Source organism: Arachis ipaensis, chromosome B10 (genome assembly GCF_000816755.2).
Source record: "Arachis ipaensis cultivar K30076 chromosome B10, Araip1.1, whole genome shotgun sequence".
Taxonomy (NCBI): domain Eukaryota; kingdom Viridiplantae; phylum Streptophyta; class Magnoliopsida; order Fabales; family Fabaceae; genus Arachis; species Arachis ipaensis.
Genome location: NC_029794.2, coordinates 125,187,306 through 125,192,740, shown reverse-complemented (window position 1 = coordinate 125,192,740; position 5,435 = coordinate 125,187,306).

The following is a 5,435-nucleotide window of genomic DNA, read 5'->3' as shown; positions in this document are numbered from 1 at the left end:
CTTATCAATACACATACAAAAAAAATTCTTAAACAATACAATATAAATGACTTGTATGAACTTGTATGTGTAAATGACTTGTATGTAGAGAATAATCCTTTTTTTTAATAATTGAGGGAGTAAAGTGTGATTTCTCACTATTAATTTTATAAGTGGAATCAATAATAAATATGAGAAAGAGAACAATAAAGAGTTAGAGATCACACTTTACACTCTCAATTTTTTTTAACAATTGAGAGGATCCATTCCCTTTTTTCATAGCTTTTTTTTGGTGTTTAAATATGGAAAAAAACAAAGCAAATTCTATTCTATATACGAGCGGATAATTTGTTGGAGATCAACACAAGACTTAGACCAAATAACATGATTAGAGCTATTCTTAGTACCATATCTAGCCATCTAATTCGCAGCTTTATTTGCTTCCCAGGTATAAACCAAGAACGAAATAAAAGTTCATGAATCTTGTGAACCAAATTTACATATAATATCCCTTAAACCATAATTCCAAGATAAAACCAGCCCCTTCAAGTAACAAATAATTCACATTGATGATAGACAAGAGAAGAATGTTTATGTATTTATAACTAGATAAAAATTTTCATAAAATGGGGAATATCCTATTTTTGTAAGCGTTTACCGTCTGTTAATAATTTTTCTAAAGAGACCTACCATAGTTAATGTTCATACCCTGGCCTAATAAATAGGGCCCAGGATCCAAGTAAAGAAGCCCAACCCAAAGGGTTGGCCCTCCCCCAGTACCAGCCTTCATCCCCAGAAGTCGGTACTGAACACGACCTGCTCCAAAGAAGTCGGATACGAGGGTTAGCTGGCAGATAACACTCATTCGAATGAGTAACTGCCCCTAGAAACTCTCTAACCACTTCATAGAGCCATATCTTAACCTCCCTAAGATATGGGAACGGTTATCCGCCTAAAAAGGTGGCACTACTTCAGCGGTGGTTATTGGTTCACCACTATAAATACACTGACACCATTCAGGTATCACTAACCTTGTACGGATTAGGCGACACGCCAATAAAGCCACTAGGATTTTTGCCCCTCCACACCACCTTTGGAAAGGGGGAGAAAACAAAGACTCTGAGTATAGACTTTATAGTCATCGACGTGGGGTCGGCCTATAATGCTTTAATCGGCAGAGCTACCCTTAATCGACTCAGAGCGGTGGTATCGACACCCCACCTCTGCATGAAATTCCCGACCTCAGCGGTAAAGACCAAGAATGAAGTCGACCTCTTGTCTGACCTTTCACAAGTCTTTGACACCATAAGGTTGCACGGGATGAGACTAAATCCTGCAAAGTGCGCCTTCGCGGTGGAGGCAGCAAAATTTCTAGGATTCATGCTAACACAAAGAGGGATCGAAGCCAATCCCGACAAGTGTAGAGCTATCCTAGAAATGAAAAGCCCGACTTGTTTGAGAGAGGTCCAACAGCTGAATGGCCAACTAGCAGCTCTCTCCAGATTTTTGGCAGGATCAGCACTAAGATCCCTCCCACTGTTCTCCCTATTTAGAAAGGGACACCAGTTTGAATGGACTCCCGAATGCGAGGAGGCGTTCCAGGAGTTCAAAAAGTTTTTGAGCCAACCTCCTATTTTGACCCGACCTGTAGCCGGAAAAGACCTCGTCCTATACCTATCCGTGGCAGACAAGGCTGTCTCAGCAGCCTTGATAAGAGAAGACGAGGACGGTCAACACCCAATCTATTTCATCAGTAAAGTTCTACAGGGCCCTGAGCTAAGGTATCACAAATTAGAGAAGTTTGCCTACTCCTTAGTAATAGCCTCTCGAAGGCTACGGCCTTACTTTCAAGCTCACACAATAAGAGTCCGCACGAACCAACCTATGAAGCAAATCCTCCAAAAGACGGATGTTGCAGGAAGAATGGTTCAATGGGCAATAGAGCTCTCCGAATTCGACTTGAAGTACGAAACTCGGACGGTGATTAAAGCCCAGTGCCTCGCCGACTTCATTGCAGAATATGCAGGGGATCAAGAGGATAAACCAACTACATGGGAACTCTACGTAGATGGATCCTCCAATAAAACAAGAAGCGGCGTAGGCAATAAGGTACCTCCTCAATTAATAAAGATCTCTTTCAGTTTAAATATCTCTTTTAAATTCCCTTTTTATTCTCTTTCTACGAAACGCGCCGATTTAAGCTCGACAAAACGTGAAAATCCCATGAACCGACCTAGATGGTCGTCAGAATAAAACGACGAGGTACAAGTCGGCGTAAAGAGGCTATAGAAGTCAATCATGATAAACTCGGGAGCAGTCCGACTCATAAGTCGGAATGCGAAACCAAGTAAAATTAAAATGAATCGCAAAAGTAGCCTAAGTCACGAAAAACTCAATAAAACAAAATTGAGTACTAGGAATAACAAAAAGAGATAGGAAAAAACTAAGAAAAAATTGTAAGGCTGCCTTGAGGATCAAGGAGATTCAGAAAAGCAGGCAAGCCCCAAAGAAAAGGTTTTTTCCAGAAAAGATCAAAGAGTCAAAAGAACCACGAACAGAAAAGCATGCGCGCATAAGGTAACTCAAAACCCTTATCCAAAAAGGGCATTTATTTAAAACGCTAAATTAAACCCTTATTAAAAAAGGGTATCATAAATTGTTTTGTTTACGGCCTTAAAAGGCCAAAAATTGTTCAAACATCAACAAATAAATATAAAGAGTTTAAGGGGGGCTCCACAGGCCGGACCCCCAATAACCAACAAAATCACTTCTTTGCAAGAGGAGTAGAAGGATCACCACCACCAGGACCAGGAGTTGGAGAGAAAGTCGGAGGAGCAGCAGAAGAACTCAGAGCGTCCTTAGAGCGAGGAGGGGACTCTATGATCCTCTGCCCCCGAGTCTTCAAATCAGACTCGGACTCCACCACGGGGACAGGAGGATCCACGATGGCACCATCAATAACAATCTTATCAGGGTCCAAAGGAGAAAGGTCCAAGTCAGGAGCAATAACTCCGACCTGCTCCTTAAAAACCCTCCAAGCCTCATCAGCACCATCCGCAATAGAGTCCTCCAACTCGGTATAGGCCTTCCGAGCATTCAGCAAGTCATTCTTTACAGACACAAGATCAGCAAATAAACTGCTGTAGCTGGCTTGCGCTGCTTTTCTCAAATCCACCTCCATGTTGCATTGGGCTTGCAACTTCTTCTCCTTCTCCCGGAGGCTGTCCCTCTCCTCCTTCAGCTTGGCGACTTTCCCCTCCAACTCCCTCTCATGCTCCTGATATATGCGAAGCCTGCAAAAAACCCCAAGAGTTGGGGTGAAGCTGGGTAGGGGCAACTCGGAAATGATGCAAAATAGATATCTCAAAGTTTGAAAAAGGAAGAAAAACCCCCAAACGGGTGATCATACCCTCATACATAAAAAAGAAATGAGGGGCCGCCTCGTCGGCCCTCCCGAAGCAAACCCGGTCTTCTGGACCCGGGACTACCAACTCGTACTTCAGCTCATCCTCTTCAGAAGTACAAATTCTATGATGAGTACGAAGGTGGGCGATAAACTCAGTATCGACTGAAGGCTCCTCCCCTAGGACCGTTAGTCTATTAATAATAACTTATTTTATTTAATATTTATTAATTATTGATAAAATTAATAAAAATTAAATAAAATAAATTTAAACTGTTTTTTTGGTCTTTTTAATATTACTGATAATTAACAAAATGTGTCTAAATTAATGATGACCACCGTTTTAAATTCAATGAACTACTATCATCCATTCTGACAAAAAATATAGAAAAATGTAGCATTATTGTTCTAAGAAAAATATCTTCATATTTAATCACTGAACTTACAGGTTTCAACTTTTTTGGGCAGTAATAATGTTTATTTTTTTTAAGCTGTATAAATTAAATCTATCAACAATCAAGCATGATTACATTATATATTACATATATTCTATGGCCAATTTTCCTTTTCTCGGAAAAGAGTTCTATAGTTAAAAAAAGGTGGGCACAAGAAATCAATACAATCATTTAATATGAAATTATGATGTTATGATATATCAATCATTGATTTATTAAGATTTAATTACTCTTTTTGATCCTTATAATTTGACCAATTTATTCTTAATAATTAAATTCTTATATAGTTCAAAAATTTATTTTTAACTTGAGATTCAATCTCCTTTAAAATTAATAATAATACATCCAAATTTAATATTAAATTTGAATCTAGATACAAGCTTGCATCACAATTAACTTGGCGAGACCTCGATTTCTGTAAACTTGTAAGTTCTTGGCGGGCCAAGGCAACAACCTTATGGCCTGTCTAAAGGTTGTCAGTATTCAATATGTCATTGCACTTATGTCTCGATACCCACTAAAGTCCTGCACGATTGTCAGTATTAAATATGTCATTGCACCTATGTCTTGATACCCACTAAAGTTCTGCACCAAGACGCCTCATTATTAGTCAAAGTCTTCCGAAACCACTCTTCAAGAGTAGTAGAGTCCAGGATACTAGGATCCAATATATACCAAATTGTCTTTGATTGTTTACTGTTTCTAAGACAATGCTCCATAATTTTCTGTGTCTTGTTACATCTCTTACACATATCTAAAGAAGCTAAATGCCGATTAAATCGAAAAGTCTCAGTTGATAAAACATCATGTAAGCGAAACCCCTAGTAAAATTAGTCACTTTTTTTTCAGTTTTACCTTCAACTAAAATACTAATTTTAATCCCAAATTTTCAATCTACTCAAAAATCATAATCTGACCCCAACCTCCACACTCTCACACTCGCTCCCCTTCCATTATCTCATCCTTCTCTTCCTTACAAGTTACCATCACCATCGTTATTTTTTCTCTACCAACACTTTTCTTTCTCAACAAACAACAACATTAACAATCACTAACGTTAACAAACTAAAGAAAAAAAAAAAAGCACAACAACACACTTTAGATCCAACACACTTTAGATCCGTCTTAACAAGAACTTAAAGATGGCTATACTAAGCTAAACTGGTTGAGAAGCTGCAAAAACAACAGAAAAAAAACTCAGAGAGAAGATGAGATATGGAGGAGGAAGAAGGAGGCGAATGTTGTTGCAATCGTTTGTGGTGTTGTGTGCGCTGGTGACGGGTTTGGGGTTGTTGATGCTGGCGTTGAGGTCCATGGATCCTCCAATTACCGTTGATTTTCCGCAGGTTGGTCGATGTTGTTGCAACCATTTGTGGTGTCGATTTAGACCGCATCGGCGGCGATAAGGATGGCGACGACGATGCCGATGCGGCCATCGGAGTGGGGAACGCGGGTGAGGAGGGCGTGGGAGAGAACACGGACTTGACAGTAGAGAAGATGGGAAAAGATTTCATTAATTGAATGAATTAGGGTTAAAATTAAAATTTGATTAAAGGTAAAATTAAAAGAAAAATGATTAATTATAATTGACGGCAATA